This window comes from Dermacentor variabilis, chromosome 7 (genome assembly GCF_050947875.1).
Source record: "Dermacentor variabilis isolate Ectoservices chromosome 7, ASM5094787v1, whole genome shotgun sequence".
Taxonomy (NCBI): Eukaryota; Metazoa; Arthropoda; class Arachnida; order Ixodida; family Ixodidae; genus Dermacentor; species Dermacentor variabilis.
Window position 1 is genome coordinate 49548966 of NC_134574.1, and position 15085 is coordinate 49564050.

A 15085-nucleotide genomic window follows, 5' to 3' on the forward strand; every position below is an offset into this window, starting at 1 on the left:
ATGTGACGCCATTTGGATTGTGCAACGGTTCGGCAACTTTCGAGAGATTAATGAACACTGTTCTGCGCGGCTTCAAGTGGAACATCTGCATGTGCTACCTCGCCAACGTCGTCATCTTTGGCTGCACCTTCACCGAACACAACTCGCGTCTGCATATTGTCCTGAACTGCATCAGAAACGCTTGTCTAGTTTTAAACTCTAAGAAATGCCACTACGGAGACCGCCAAACCCTTGTGCTTGGGCACCTCATCGACAAGGATGACATCCGTCCTGATCCCCAGAAAACAGCAGCCGTTGAAGCGTTCAGTGCACCGCGCTCTGTCATGGAGCTCCGTAGTTTTCTTGGGCTTTGTTCCTATTACCGTCGATTTATTCATAAATTCTCCGACGTCACGTATCCGCTAACATGCCTGCTACGAAAGCACACTCCTTTTGAGGGGACTCCGGAGTGCGACTCTTCTTTTCGACAGTTCCTAAGTTTCTGCTGACTTCACGATGGGTTCTTCAAAACTTCAGTCTTGAACCTTGCCGAAGAAACTCGTCGTATTGCTCGTTTGCGCACTTAGGCATCGCAGCACAGATCAAAAGCACGCTACGACATTCGCCACTGTCCGGTGACCTATCGCCCTGGTGATTTAGTCCGGCTGTCGACTCCAGTACGGAAACGCGGGTTATGCCAAAAGCTTTTGGCCACCTACGATCGACCGTTTGTTATTATTAGCACACTCACGGAAGTCACCTATAACATAGCTCGCCTCACGGCGAAGAAGAGCTGCCAAGGCACAAGTGGTCCATGTCACCCGCTTGAAATTGTTCACGTCAAGGCAAATGGATTGACTCGCGCGGCGGGCTTCGTCTGCGACGAGAGGAATCTTACGCATGAAGGACACGAAGGCTGGTGAAGGTGCTTGCGGTTTCGAGTGGGGGAAGGAAGAAGAGAACGACGCTGTGTTGATCAACCAGCTGGCCGCTCTTGCGCTCACCTTCGCGACCTAAAGTAAACGGTCCCTTCATCCGTAAGGGTGATAAACGGTCTCCTTTTCGCGTAATAAAGTTATTATGCAATCAATGCTTCCGTAACCTTAGATTTCAGGGAGAGTGAAAAAAAGTGCTTTTACTTGCCAGTAGCCCGATGTCATCTGAGGCACGCCAGAATGAGGACCTCGGGACTAATTTTTACTGCCTGGTGCAACATACCGTGCATTCAAAGCACAGTACACTGGCTTTATTGCGTCTTCCCTCCATCGAAATGCGGCAGGCGCCAGCGGGATGAGCCCAGGCTACCTACTCACAAAACGTTATTTTTTTCTTGAAAAACAATGCATCGCAGGGAGAGCTCGACTATCTGAACTCTTATAACTGCTTAGCATATTATCCTGTATAGTGAGATTAACGAATGCAGTCGATTTCATGATAATGGTGTTTATGCTCTGAGGTGACCAAAGAGTAATACACATCTGGCAACAGTGAAATTGCTACGGCGATTGATAACAAGGTAACAGACTTCTACTGGTTCACCTGTATTGTGAGTTTTGACTTATTTTTGTCGCTCCAGTTCAACAGGTAGCAAACGTCATAATTTCTAGAAAAGCGTGAACAAACCTCAGGGTTACCGCACTTTCACGTTCAAAGCAGCAACGTTCTCATTGGACGCTCTTCGCCCCTTGCAGCGATTTGGATTATTTTGCTCTGTAGGTACGCAGGTCCAGTTCAAGCTTTCGCTTACTTTGAGAGGAGCATGGCCAGTGAGCGCGTGAACGTAAATGTAAAGCTATTAACAAACAAATTAACTAAATATGTAAACATCCTCTTTGCGATGCATAAGCTGCCGATATTGGAGAAAGTCTTTGATGAACATATTTCCTGCCTTGGAAAAAATACCTAATTCGCCGGTTCGCATTTTTATTTTACTTTCTCGTCGCAGATCCGCCGCGGTTACTCACACTCGCTGGCCTGATTATTTTTATTTGTATCATGGTCGTCAGTGTAACGCGGTTTTAGTCCCTTGAACAAACTTCTTGTCAGGCAACTCCAGTCGCACATTGCAATATTTAGTGTTATCAACATGTTACATTTTGGATGTCGAACCAAAGCCATAAAACTACAGAGTGAGTGCGCTGGTCCGCAAGATGCTGCCGCATAATCTTTAATGAACCCTACTGTTTCTGTTCAGTCCTGTCAATCATTGTGCAGTTGCAACCCTTCCGAAACACGAACTGTGAGAGAGCACAGCAGAATGTAAAACCTAGGCAGTGACTTTCTTCCGCTGCTTAAGACGAGCCTTGGTTCTCTTTTCTCTCTTTTAAACTATATAATATAATCGTATGCTGAAACTTTATACGCTATAGAACTCAATTTCCTCAATGCTGCTGCGGACACGCTTCATTTCTTTCTGGTTGAAAGTTCTACTGCACAAGAAGATGTAGCTGACAAATGGAATTCATTTCCCGGAACAGTTATTAAGCTCCGGTGGAAAATTGCTCTATCAATAGAACTATTAAACCAAAAGCCACGTCTCTATGAAACAACAGCGATTAGGTCATACCATTGCCTGCAAGGTAGTGGCAATCGGTGCCTTTATTGCGACGTGGCACTGATCTGTCTTGTTGGTTGATATGTTGATACATGATGACATAACTATGGAGTATCTTTTTGAAGGCTCCTACAGAAAAACCAATAATTCCTGTAACGCGTCTTTTTCGATTGGCGGTACACAAATTTCCGGCCTTGAAAAACGACTGCTCATCATGTCATGATCAGGATCATCACAATCTGAATTGTCTATATGGGAACAAACTTTTTAAAGACTCATATATAACTGTTTTTGAATATGCATATAAGACTTGTGGTCTTGTAAAGAGTAGTTCGCAATCAGTTTTGTGAGCAACAACGCTTTCACACGGGCCACGTTTGAGGACTTCCTCCAAAGGCTAATCAAAAGTGCCGTTGGAAGAAGTTTCGAAATACGAACGCGTCAAACTATAACGCTCCTACATTACCCTGGGTATAGTACGGCGTCTCATGCACGTTGGAGCACGAAGACCGTAGAAGATCGACGAAGTGATTAGCAGTAGGGCGACAAAGACGCAAGATGATTACGATAACCATCACCTCTCGTCGGTGCATTGATGGCACGTCCGCATCGAAAGCCAATTTACCCGTCGTACCACATAACAGGAAAATGCGACCGTTTGGACTGTCAGCGTTCTATCGATTTTACTGCACTTCCTAGTTACCCCCAATAGAGCCAATAAAGCGCCAGCCCAGCAAGCTACAATGCCTCCAGGGCACGGAATGATGTTTGCGCGGCGCTACTGGAGATTATCTTCTCACCAACCTATACCACAAGTCCAACTTTTATTCCTCTTCACACATACACGTAAAACTAGGAAAGAAATATGCTCACTACAGAACCGCAGAACTCTTTTGAATAATGTCTATTGTATAAAGAAAAAGCTAAATTTCTCTAAGATTATAAAGCATCGCTCTGACTTGGGGCCTCAAGCACTGCCAAAACTGCCAAAAATTTGAAACCAAAAAAGAAAGACAAAGAAAGAACCGAACTACAAACCAGATGTTCAACCAAAAATAGCGGTTGAGTTGCATTTCACATCCAGGACGCTGCCATTTCCGTCTGATTCCATTCCTGTTCGGAAAAATAAATTATAGCGACGGTTCGCGAACACGATCCCGACACCGAACCGGTTCGGAAACTGCTACAATACAACGATCGTCATCCTGCGCTATAGCTAAATGCTGCAGACTGCTTTCGACTGCGCAGGTTTTGTCATGATCTAGAAGAAATGGGCTTTCTGGAACACGGGAAACAAAAATCAATGCTTTCTAACAAGAATATTAATGAAGCTTAATGTTGTGGAGCTGGAGCAGCCAGACACAAAATACGATCACCTTAAGAGCTGTGGTCGGAAAAGTGTGCGGCATGCGGTGCAGTGCCTCGACGCGTCGTCCTCCTTTCCCGAGTTTTTCTTTATAGTCATCCATGCGAACTTATAAATGCAATTTCCCCAGTTACAACCGAATTATTTTGTTTGATTTGTTTCATAAATGTCATAATACAATTTATCAACATAACATGGCAAACTTTAGAAGAAAATCTAAAAGTCCTGCCTTGAATGTATCAAACATAAAGGACACACATGAAATAAAATGAGGTAAACTAGTCTCGAACACACATCTCATTTTCTATGCATCACAATCTCCAAAAGTTAACTGCAAACATCAGCTCACGAAGAGCATGCAACGTGACCGTCAGCTGCACTGCTCAAAGTACACTGCGAAAAAAGAAAGATTGTCTGAAACGATAGCTCCAAAGTACACTGCAAAAAAAAACATTGTCTGAAACGATAGCAGTAACCAATGATTCACTATAGAAATATCCGTTTTCAGTCGATTGGTAATCTGTTGCGCACAGTGTGAGACAAGGGGCCCTATAAGGTAAAACTGTTCCAATATGTTTCTATTCCAATTTCCTCACGTCAAATTTGTGTAACCACCGAGTCAAGCACCGGACGGTCACCCACAGGGTTGTCTGAACAGACCAATCAAACGCTCTCCTCGTTCATAGGAGGTCACTTTTGTTTGCTTGAAAAGCGCTTAACATTGCCTACACTGAGCGGCTTGTGGTATCTAATTGGTTGACAAGAGGCGAGGAGAACGCTCAAGTATAGAGGAATTCACTTGGGCAGAGCCAGTGCACTGAAAATCGATATACGGATGAAGAGGGTGGTGCCGGCGTCTGCGATTGGTCGGCTTTCCCTTACTTAGCTTGTGGTGGCTGGTCGAAAATCGCGGCGGCATGCAACGGAAGCTTAAGAATGACGCTAAATCTGACCCTCAGCAAAGAATAATTGGCAGAATGAGGTAGTAAACATGCCGAAAGTGCGTGAAAACGTTGCACGGTCACTCAAGAAGTTTTATTATACGCAAATACACCTATGCTCTCCGGCAGGTGCGAGTAGCGAGCGTCTCAGCGATCGGCGGCAGCCAACTTTTATTCCTTTCGGAACAGGGTAGCCTGCGGCTATTCCGCAAAAAATTCAATTTTGTTCGGCATATTAATGCATCTTTATCGCGTACACGTCTCTTTGACGTGGTGAGTTTGTGTGGTTTTCTTGCGTCGCGTGACAGGCAGGTGAAGTGGGTGCAGCCCGAAAACTTTTCACCAATAGCCGAGGCCTAATGGCGAAAAGGGGTCGAATGAGAAATAACTGTTTTTCTTTTTTCTGTCAAATCATGCATAATTCGTGTGTACACATCGTATCAGATGGGGAGGTATTGCGGTTTTCGTGACGTCGCGTGACAGACAGGCGAAGTGGAGGGTGGTCGAAAAAAGTTTTTGACCAATCGCGGAGGGCTGATAGCAGAATTGGAATAGAAAAGTTTGGAATAGCTTTACGTTATAGCGCCCATGCTCGCGAAGTTTGCCTCGTTAAGAAAAATAGGATGGTGCCGGAATTGTGTGTAAAATAGCTTAAAGTTATATGATGCCTAACTTTGCTACTACATTAGAGAGCCCCGACGAATGCCCGGCTCAACACCGCTGCTATTGAAGGTAGCGCTGGACGCTGAGCGCAGTGAAAGGCAGGATGTTTTGCGATTGCAAAATGCACAAGTCATGATATAAAATTGGTGTTCAAAGTGCCGCGCTCGGTCCAGGCAACACACGCGTTAGAAACAATAGAAGGGAAGGAAGACAATCGAATAGAAGGTAAGTAGCCATCGCACCTTTCAGGAAAACACGCGGAATTAACCTTCCATATTGTCCATGCAATGGTGCTACGTGTAAACGATTCTTTTTGCATCATATATTGAATATCTTTAGCCTTACAAAACTGAGAGGTGAAACATTGGTGGCGCCTTCGTGGTTATAATTTTTTTTTCTGTTAGCGCTTCCTCTAAAATTAACATGCTAACTCTGCGAGTGCTGCGAGAAAACGTGATACCTCTAATAACCAAACGACCTTGACGCTGCGACGGCAACGTCAGGAGTTTTTTTGTGTCTGGCTTACACAAACATCTACTTGCCAGACTTTGGTCCGCTGTTCCAATACCGGTCAGAAATATTTTTTTACCAAACCTGGGCGACCCAGCACGCCCGTGAGGCGGCGGCGAACCAAGCCCTCGACGTCCCTTCATGGTAGGCTTAGACCCGGCCATCATAAAGTGCTGGTAGTACAGTAAAAGTTTATTCCTCCTCCTCTAACGCTACCAGTCTTCTGCTATTACATTATTATAACGATGACATGTGTGAACTTGACAAATTATTAAATTATTCCTCAGATATTAGGCACCGGTGGACGGACATCTTTTGCTGCGGTTTTCTCCCAAGCATGCTCACGCCTTATTAACGAGCAGCACTGCACATGCAGGGAGGAGTGGAAGCGATCTGCGCCTTATGAAAGCTGGCGAGAGGTGTTCTACGACGTGGCACCTTGCGTGTGCCGGTTGCTTGCGTTGCTGGCACTGTGACTGGCTCCAGTGCTTCAGCCTGACGCTGCACGGGTGTACATAAGGCTACCATGTCTGTGTTTGTGTGGGTGGGGGACGGGTTGCACCGGTCTGCCTCTCTTATTACCCTGCCCATTCCGCAGCACCTGGCCATATTTTATCCTAGCCGCAAGAGTAAAAGCGAAAACTCCCAGGCCATACGCTACTCGCATCAGCCAATGTCTTGCGATCGATAGCGAGGCTCCTGCCCATATTTCCTTCCAAAACACCCCCCAAAGTGTTGTGGAAGCCCGAAGTGTCGAGGGAACTTGAAGATGCTACAGGAATTCTGAGAATTTATTACTAATGCCTAGGCACTCGTTCGCTCGTCTGCTACCTCGCTTTTAGTTACTCATTGTCTAGCCTATGCATGTCTAGTCATCGCTACCAATCATTTAGTATTACACTATTATAATGATTACAAGTTTGAACTTGAGCAATTATGCATTTATCTTGCTGATATATCGTATCAACTTAGCAAACTCTGTCATAACCGCTTTTTTTGTCATCCGTTTTTGATATTCCATTCGCTTTTTTACTTTCCTATTTATTTACCACTTTTTTGCGGTGACAGCGACGTCACCAGTCTTCTTTTTCTTCATTCTAACGCTACCAATCATATGCTATCACACCATTTTCACGATTACATCTGTAAACATTTTTATGTTCCTCTATTTCGGTAACGCATTGACACGGCGAAGGTGAGGTCACCAGTATTTGTCTCGTTTTCTTCTAGTTAGAATGTTTTGACGGTACCAAGATTTTACTGTTACACTTTTATAATTATTACACAGGTTAACTTACCTATTTTATTTATTTCTGTTTCGACCTTCACGCTACGACAGCAAGTTTTTTGTGTCTCTCTTAAACAAACATCTACTTGCCAGACTTTGGTCCGCTGTTACCGGTCAAAAATATTTCTTTTTCTAAGGCTACCAGCCTTCTATTATTATACTATTTTAACGATGACATGTGGGCAATTGACAAATTATTCATTTATTCTGCAGATATTACTCACCAGGGGACGGACATCTTTTGCTGCGGTTTTCTCCCAAGCATGCTCACGCCTTACTAACGAGCAGCACTGCACATGCAGGGAGAAGTGGAAGCGATCTGCGCCTTATGGAAGCTGGCGATAGGCGTCCTACGACGGGGCACCTTGCGTCTGGCGGTTGCTTGCATTGCCGGCACTGTGTCATGGCCCCAGTGCTTCGGCTTGACGCTGCACGGGCGTACACAAGGCTACCATGTCCGTGTTTGTGTGGGCGGGAGCCGGGTAGCATAGGCCTTGAATATTAAGCGTAGGTCAGGGTGTTGAAGTGCCGTGCAATGCGACCACGGCCGCGCAGTTGCATGGTTGGCTCTTTTATTTCTTGTTCATTCTTGTGAAACACGATACATACAGCTAAGATCAAGTTTTCACTTTGAGTAACGAATAACTAAAGATATTTTTCTCATCACTGTAAAGGTTAGGGCAAGATGACGCAGATACAGAGAAATACTTAGGTATTCCTATCAAAGACAGACAGAGAGAGAGACAGCAAGGATAGGAAAGGCAGGGGGTAAACCATAAGAGCATCCGGTTTGCTACCCTACATTGGGGGTGGGGGAAAAGGGAATAGAAAGAGGGAAGAAAGGAGAGTAAGCACTCAGTGCGTGTGGGAGGGAGACTATACGCGGGGACAGTATAGACGGTCTGTTAAGCCGGTGCACTTCAAGTATTGCACTAGTGCACAAATCGCTTTTCGAAATAGTGACGGGTGTGGCCACGGTCCGAGTATCTTTGACTCGGTGAATGGTCTGGAGTCCAGTCGGTGTACAGTTGCCCGCAGAGAGAGGTGTCGGACATCGTAGCGAGGGCACGTACACAATAGGTGCTCGATGGTTTCCTCGAACCCCCAGGAGTAGCACATTGGGCTCTCAGCCATTCCTGAACGATAGCAGCACGCGTTCGTGAACGCCACGCCCAGCGACAAGTGGCAAAGCAAGCTTGTTTCGCCGCGGGAAAGGCTAGATGGCAGTTGTAGGCGTAGCGTTGGGTCCAGTTGATGTAATCGACAATTGAAGGCACTTGAACCCCAGAGATCTTGTGAATTCTTGCAACCAAGTAGGCGAAGCTCCCTGGCAGCGTCCCACCTCGCCAGAGGCGTTGGATGCGTCTGGGTATCTGGGACCAGGCAGCCTTGTCAGCTAGGTTGCTGCCGACGGTGCCACAGTGAGCAGGAATCCGTTGAAATATAATGTTGTGCCCTCTTTTCAGAGCATGGTGGTGCAGTTCCCTGATGTCAGATATTATCTGCTCGTAAGTTCTGTGATGTAATGCAGAGTTGATACTGTAAAGAGCTCCCTAGAATCACAAAATACGACCCACTTCTCTGTTGGATCTTTGGTGATGTACGTCATAGGGGCATGGAGAACTGCAAGTTCTGCCGACGTAGATGTAGTCACGTGTGATAATTTGGATCTAACTGTAACCTGTCTAGCTGGAACGACGAATGCGGCAGTTGAGCTGTTAGGTAAGGTCGAACCATCGATATGTATATGAATGGGTTCATGTACGTGCACTGATAGGAGCGTAAGTTGCTTCAGAGCCCGCGATGGATGATTGAACTTTTCTGTAATTCCAGGAATAGCAAAATTCGCTTCAGGCTGTCGAAGGCAACACAGGGGGGGATGAAGGCTTCGCCGCCGGTGTAAAAGATGTCGGTATGCAATTTTAATGAGCGCTAATCATTCGTGAAAAGATCGCTTGAGGTCTCTCGGCTGGTAGGGTGGCCAAATGATGGTCGGGTATCCTTGACAGATGGCGAATGTGCGCTCTGGGAGAGTCGACATCTACATGTGTTTGGGTTTTATGGTCTCCCGCAATGGCAATTATTGCTGCTGTTCAGGGGCACTGAGGCAGCCCTCAACACGGGCGTAGGGCTTGACCTTGTATGTTCTCCAAAGCGCGAAAGTTCATCTTGCATGCATTTGTGAACACCGGTAGACTGTAACGTAGCAGTCCGAGAAACAACACCCTGTACAGCTGCATCATAGAATGGAATTCGGCACCCCAGTTTTTCCCGCAGATAAATTTGAAGACCTGAGCAATGGCAACTAATTTCTTCTTCAGATAAACGCAGTGAGGTCTCCACGAGAGGTTGCGGTCAATGATGACGCCCAGAAGCGATGCGTCTTAACATAGGATACAGCTTGAGCATTGATTGAAACAGGATACAATATTTGTATCCTGTTGTATCCTAGCGGATGTCATTGAGCGCTGCGTCAGTAATGAAGGCCACGGATACAGCAACCCGTGCACAGAACTCTTCAGCCACTTGACGTTCCGAGCAGAGTTGGTAGAGGGCTAGAGCTACAAAGGGCTTCTTTTGATGCGGAGATAGCGAAGACCCGTATCCCTTCTCCATATGTGCGAGAGCGACTTTCGGGGATCAAGCGACTGACAAAGTTTTCCATCACTTGTCTTCTAATTTATCCATACGACGCTGGACTTTCTTTTGTATGCGTCGTGAAGCCCTCAAATGCAAGACGGACTTCATGCGATGATACCTCCTCTGCGCCTGTCGTCGTGCTGCACGCAGCCTCTCCAATTCCATGTCCAAGTGCGCTAGCCTTGCTGACCTCGTAAGCGAGAGCATGGATGTTTTCAGCGCCTCTGCGATTGCTTCTGCGATAGTGCATGAAAGGCCTTCCCGACAGGTGTCATCGATATCCTTCTTAAACTTTGACCAGTCAACTGTACGCAAAACAGTAGAGGAGCGCTGCTCAACTCCTCTGATCTTGATATATGTTGGAATATGGTCGCTTCCATATGTTTCTATGTGCGTAGATCATTGGAAAGCGCCATGACATCAAAGTTAAGTCCAAGCAGCTACTATAGGTCGTGCCTCGCAGAAATGTAAGTCTGCCGTCATTCACACCGCACAAATCATGGTCGGCAGCAAAGGAGGCAAGACACCCGCCTTTGGAGTCAAGTTTAGTGCTTCCCTATAGTTGGTGATGAGCATTGAAGCCACCTGTGATAACACAGGGGCCATTGTTCATTAGTAATATTTTCTTAAGTCGTTCGCTGTCAAAGTGACCCACTGGTCATATGTAGGCTCCAATAAGTGTAAATGAAACATCCTTCATTTGGACATTCAGGCAGACATATTGGTTGTCGTCATGAGGCTCTACCGCGTTAGCTACATATGTTGAAGGGAAGCTGAAAGCCTTTCCCAGAAAAAATGAGTGAAGAGCAGTACGCAGTGGTTTTCAACCCTCTCAATTCGAATATCGCATCGAAATTGAGCGAAAGAAAGCGCAAAAATATTTTATTTCGACGAAAAGTGCAGCAGCAGACACGCCCAGCTCGCGCGCCTCGTTTCGGCCAGTGATTGGTCGGCCGCCACGTGACGTCAACAATTGTGTTCGTCTCCGGACCGACTGCTGCCGCTACACACGAAGCGCGGTGCAAAGTAGTTTGGTGGTGTTTTGCTGAGACGGTCATTGAAATTTTCGAGAGCTTGCGTTTCTCTGAGGAGTTCGGCGTTAAGTCCAAACTCTACGATAGCGATTTTGCGCGCGACAGTGACGGGCGACGGCTTCGAGCGACAAAACGGGCCGTCGCTTGAGCAAATCGCTCGGTGTTGTCGCTCCATCGCTCGTTTCTAGAAATATGGAAGTCGTCGCTCGTCGCCCGGAAATGCTATGAGCGACTAGCCAATTGTGCGAAGCCGAAACTGGATGTACATAACTCAAATGCTACTGTTTGTCGCATGGAACGAGCAAACTATAGAATTTTACACGTGCAAGAATAAGAACCTAGTGCAAGACCTGCAGAAATATTTTATGCTCCTTCTTCCGTAAAATACATCAACTTAAATTGATAAAGCATGCTTCACGCTAATTTCGGCGCGTATATTGCTGCCGTCATACCGGGAAGTCGTCGCTCAAAGCCGTCGCTCACGCGGAGTTCGGCTTGCAGACGACGAGTGAACGCAACAGCCATCGCCTCGCTTGTAGCGCTGTCGCTGTCGCGTGCAGGATCACTTGTAAGGGGTTTATACTTCACTCCCTACATATACGAGCCGATTGCGAAGAGCCGGCCTCTCCAAGAAGCAAAAAATGCTGTTGCAAGCACTGCTTTCCACGCGAACGAAGGCGAAGTGTTTGCATCTCCTTGTGTTGGAAATGTTCTTTGGCGAGTATGTTTTTTGCTAAGCTGCATTCAGCGTTCCAGTGAGTACGTTTCCGGGCAAATAACTGTAGTGTTATGTTCCTGCATGCCTCCTCGTAGAACGTAAGCGGTGATGCGATCTTCAGCATTAGTGCGCTGTCCCAAAGCTGTCGGCAATCTACACAGACGGTTTAAACGCGGGAACAGTTTACCGGCTCTTGTAGCACGTGTAGTATAGAAGCTTCATCAGTGCGCCATCCGTACGCTGCTCGTAACCGGCGAATTCCGTCGGCTACGTGAGATGATCGGTTTCTTATGTGTGCGAAAGAAGGGGGAGCGCTGCGTCTTGGCGTGACCAGGCTTTCCAACACATGCAAACTTTACGCTTGCATGTGGCATGCGCGTTATGGTAGCTGCGTGCAGGCTGTTTCACAACACACGTGCGAATATGAAATTCGCGGCGCTTGGCGATGAAACCTGCGTCAAGGGTGGGCGATAAACATGCACCTTCCGTTCAGCGTGCTATTTTTTTAGGAGAACCAAAATACGCATTATTGATAAACTCCGGTAGTAATAGTCGCGGAAGTTGTTAGAGCACAACACTCGTTCTTGAGCGCTTGAAGTTGTTTCGCTTCACAGCAGCCTCCCACTTAGCTGAAAGCTTCTTGTCTTGCAGCAAATAATGGAACATCGGAACATCGTCGCGGCCGCTGGTGTTCGTGCAAGCGTAGGCTGCACAGAACGCCGGCATGACGGGTCTACAAGTTCAATTGATGCTGCGCACGTCAACTTGCACTCCTATATACACACAAATAAAGGAATGTAGGCTAGAGCGAAGCAGATTAGGAGGGCACGCACGCAGAAATAAGCCCGGTCAGGCACGGCCGCGGAGGCTGCGAAGGAGCGGAACACCAGTGTTGACGTCACTACGCCTCGGTTTCCGGTCTCTGCTCGCATCGTCAGCGTCAGCAGCAGCGCGCGGCACTCGATGGGGGGCGGAGCTACAGCCCAATTTTAACCGACGATTGCGTCGCTCCTAAGTGAAAAATCACCCCCCCCCCCCCGAAATTTTATCTTCATGGTTTATAAGGTTCCCGCATCTGTATATGAGCGTCTTATCGAATTCGACAGTCTCTTCAGCTTCCCTTTAAGTCCGTGCGGCTATAGATGACTACTTTCGTGCTCGCACCTCATGTGGACGAGACGAAAGATTCGTAACCGGACAGTCTGACTGGAGTTGATGTATTTGGTTCACAAATGACCAGTATGGGGAAGCGATTTGTAGAATTGAATTGGCGAAAGTCTGCTATCCGGTTCCTTAGACCCCTGCCATTTCAATGAAAGATCGGCGCACTTTAACCTCGGGGAAGGTAAATATTGGTCGAGACATGAAGCTCAAACGATGCTAGCAAGCGCTGGATTTAGTGCATCCAGTATTTGCAGAGCACTTCGAGCGGCTGGTGCTGGCAGCTTGTTCAGTATAATGCGCATTGTATCAATTATCGAGGGCAGCATATCAGCCTGTCTATATCAGCCATATCAGCCGTATCAGCATATCAGCCACATCAGGCCTGTCTTGGTCACACAAATTGCCGACAGTAGACGTCGGGGGTTGTCTAGCAAAAGTTTGCTTTGATTCTGCTGGTGAATGCTGTTGTTTCGGTAGAGCCGGCCAAGATTTGGCAGATGTGGACTTCTCAGTGGACTTGCTCTTCGCGGTCCTTTCCACAGTGTCTGGCCTGGGCAGTAGAGGAGGAGGTGATGTTGTAGGAAGTGGCATGCCCGTCGCAGAGGCAACAGTCTTCCTTGAGGAGCGCCAGCGACGTGAACGTCGATTCCTGATTTTATCGGCGGCTTCGCGATGAGATGAATGATTTCTCGCCATCTCTTTCAAGATGGTCATTTCATTCTTAATATGTGAGCATTTCTTCGATGAAGCTTCATGTCGCCCTCCGAAGTTTGAACGCTTCATTACAGTCACGCCACATTTATCTGTAGCGGGGGGCTCGCCGAAGCGGGGGCACGCTGCCTGATTTTCGCAGGTGCTACTCACGTGCCCCGGTTCCATGCATTTGCACCACTGAAGAGGTTTCGCAATGAAAGGCCGCAGTGCATGTCTGAAATGTCCCCCCTTAACATGCGAGGGTATATATTTGAGCTTCAATGCTATCTTCACGCTGCGTGAATTGCCTAGCCGCTGAACATCAACAAATACCTCATCATTCGCTGGCTTGATAAGAATCGGCAAGTCCTTATTAAGGATGGCGACGTCTGCGACGTAGATAACGCCCGTGACTACGTTAGATCCCGGAAGGTTGTAAGAGCGCTCCTGAATGCCATAGAGGTCCGTTACGCTGTGTAGAGTGGTCATAGCAGCCGCATGCTAGACATCAACAGCAAGTAGATTTTTTCGGATGTTCACACGAATGTGCGAGATTTCGTTTGGCACCAGGGCTTACAGTGACATCGACACAGATTGCCTGTTAAGTAGCTTCACGTTGACGGTGGGATTCAGGGGCACAAATAGGATGGTATTGGCGTCCGGCCTCTGCGTGTGTCTTACTGTTTCTGTGCTTGATGATGAAGACGTCCTGATGTTCCTTCTCTTCGCTCTGCGGCTCTGCACAAGCTGGCAGTCGTCATCAGAAGGGTCCTCACTGCTGAGAGAGTAAAGATGGGTGTCCGCCCTGTCACTGTCGCTCTGCTGACCGATCCGCTTTCTGTAGCTGGCTGCCGCTGACGTCGCCGTCATCGGCAGAGGTGCGGGGTCGTCCACTTCCATCACGACCAAGCAGGGAGCGAGGACTAGCGGATGAACTTAGGTTTTCACAGAAATATACCGGAGCTAGAAAGAACAGCGCTGTGTCAAAAGACACTTCGTCGTCTTCCAATCTAATTAGTGTATGTATATGTAATATTGTATGTTTATTAGTGTTTGTATATTAATATATGAATGTATTATTGTATGTAACTTAACAATGTATGTATATGCCTGCGTTGTCGTTGGGGAGGGGCTTAGCTTTCACGCCTTGACAGTAGCCTAAAATATTTTCATTCGCTTTTAATGCGTACTTCTGCGTTGGGGATGAGTGAACTGTCACTAAACGGTGGAGTCACATTGTTTCAACTCTCATGGAAATTCTGTAAAGAAGGAATACTATAGGAAATGTCATTTTTATCAGTTTCATGCTTAAAAAAATATGAAAGCAGGCACAGACATTTGTGCATCTAAGTAAAGAACAATTACTTTTCCTGGTAAACAACGGGATTATATCTTTTGCGCAACAGCATGTGGTGTTGAGTCTGGCTCTGAATTAGGGAGGACAAAAATTTAGAAGGCGCTCGAGCTTCGAGTTTATGAGTGGAGGGATCGTATTCCGGCCACGGCAGCCACATTTTGATGGGGGCGAAATGCGA